General features: G+C 34.6%; 1 long non-coding RNA gene across 1 annotated transcript; it reads right to left on the bottom strand.

Annotated features, from left to right (window-relative positions):
- Nucleotides 1-978: 978 nt before the first annotated feature.
- Nucleotides 979-2,109, bottom strand: LOC143083601 (uncharacterized). The gene is made up of 2 exons (XR_012980801.1): nt 2,015-2,109; nt 979-1,235 (listed from the first exon to the last, which is right to left on the bottom strand). It is a non-coding gene; the product is annotated as an uncharacterized LOC143083601 (long non-coding RNA).
- Between the last annotated feature and the right edge of the window lie 372 nt (nt 2,110-2,481).

Raw genomic sequence — 2,481 nt, 5'->3', positions numbered from 1 at the left:
CCCGACAGTATGAATGTGGACATCAACGAGGTGGTAACTTTAGATGCTTGTGCGGGATAAATGTAGAAAATCACAGAGTCATACAGTGTGCTTACACTCAAAATGTAAAAACACTAGAGGAAAGAAGACAATTGGTATTAAAAGGAAGGACGTACATGCAAGACAAAGACATAAAGACAAACCCATTTTCCAACCTGAAGAAAGCTGAACTGGAACAAGAACTAGCCAGCCGTGGAAAAGGTACCCTCGGTTTAAACAAATCAGAACTACAGACCGAACTAAATGACATTCTAAATGGTATAGCACGGCTTCCAGCACTGATGACAGTAAACCCTAACAGACCTGCAGAAGACATCAACTTAGGAAAGTATGAAATTATGAATTTTGAACCTCTACATGACATCACCAATATAGTACAAAACCTTTTGACAGAACTTCCCTACCACATCAAGGACATCCAAAATGAGTTTGAAAAATTTAGAAATTCGGCAATGGGCGAAAATAATACATTATCTGGTTCCAAGTCAAGGTTAGCAGTAATTAAATTAGCAAAATTCATTCAACTAAAATTTCAAGCCGGACAAATCAGCAAAAACATTGTCGAGTTGATCAACTGCCTAGTAGAAATTATCTCCATTTGTTACAGCCGCGAAAAGTTCAGATCACCAAAACAGATTCTCAGATTATACAACCAAACATTTCTTTTTGCTGTTTTATGTACCGATATCATTGGGAACCCCGTCAAATTGAACTCAGGAAGATTTTATGGGAGCCATTTTCACACTCTACTAACACATGCTCCAGAAACTTACAGATTAATTTGTTTAAGATCAGTTGTGACTGACAACGAGGAAAGAAGTTTTAAAGACCTACGTGACATTTCAAAAAATACTACTAATCGCCACTGTGGCCAGATAATCGACAATGCAATGGTAAGATTTCAAGCCCAGCAGAAATATGGACAAAAACAAAATTCCCTGCAGCAAACAGATTCTATAATAAGTAAGCAATCAAGTCTTCTTCCTGTACGTGGACCAACAATCTTGTCATCTTCCTTTCTTCGAGGTCGTTCATCTTTAGTCCAGACACACCTAGAACGAATCGCTGACTTCCTTGCTCTTGGTGAAGGCCCCTGGTGGAAAATTGTTGATGGGGACATCATCTTTGCTGATGGTCCAACAGACCCACATTTCCATGCAGCAGGGCCCCCTCTGCATCATTTCCGTAGCTCATCCCTACAAGAAGAACAAATTTATTTAAGGAATATTTGGCTGTCTTGTGTTAAGAAATTTAAAGATAACAACCTTTCATTGCCTCTAAAAAAGATCAGAACATTTGAAAATGGAAAACTTTTGTTTGTACAGCAGTCTGATGTTCAGGATCAAACTTTACCAGGTAAAACCTCAATACTGTCAACTAAGCATTATGATCAAATGTTATTTGTATCAATATCATGAATATCATGCAAATTTCATTTTTTTCCATTTGTTTACTTGTATATTTTAGATGAACCAATTCCCTCTACACCAAGTAAAACAGTTCCACCAACATGCAGTGCAAATGAAAATGGTATGTGGTACAATTTTTTTTGTGGTTACAAATTTTCCTTGATAAAAAAAACCTTAAAATTTTCATGGATATTCAATGTGTGGTTTTGGCATTAGCCTGCATTCTCCCAATACAAATTCACGTTTTCTTTGAATATTTAAATTCCTTGATCTTTTCATTAAACCAAAATGAAGAATTGAAACTGCTATTTAAAGTTCTGTTTTTACCATTATGTTAGTATCCTAATTATGAAACATTTCAATTTTCAGTTTACATGGTTGATAGAAGCAAAGTTAAAGACCATCTAGAGCAATCAATTATTGATGATGTAGGTAATATACAGATCTATCAATCATTTCTCTCTGCACAAGAAATAATTTCACTGACTAAATTTTAAAGTGTAAAATATAAATGTATGTTTTAGAATCATTATTACATTAAAGTTATCAACAGACTTGCACCATACCTTTGACTATACCAATCAATTGTCATCTTTTCAAATATAGGGACTGGTTCAATGGAAATTCCTGAAACTGCTGAAGACTGTAACCAGGATAATCTACAAGAAAATACAGTAACAGGTAAACATGTACTTATATGTAACTGAGCAATAACAGTACAGGATGAACTACATTTTTTAAGGGCTTATTATAGGATTAAACGTCCTTTTAAAGGAATTTATTGGTGTACAATATAGACCAATTCACTCACAAACAAATAAAAGGACTTTAATGATATGTTTGTGAGTGACTTGGTCCAGTTTATACACCAAAAAAATCCTTTATAGTTCTTAAATTAGCCACCATCTTGTTTACATTGGTTATGAAAGGAAATTTTGTGAACGTCGTCTATTAAAAAATAAACAACGTCAAGATCAACTACCGGAAGTCCTCAATCAATCATATCAAAGTATTCCCGATTATGCAAATCATA

This window comes from Mytilus galloprovincialis, chromosome 7 (genome assembly GCF_965363235.1).
Source record: "Mytilus galloprovincialis chromosome 7, xbMytGall1.hap1.1, whole genome shotgun sequence".
Classification (NCBI taxonomy): Eukaryota; Metazoa; Mollusca; class Bivalvia; order Mytilida; family Mytilidae; genus Mytilus; species Mytilus galloprovincialis.
The sequence above is the reverse complement of the archived record's forward strand: the minus strand, read 5'-3'. Positions and strand labels throughout refer to the sequence as shown.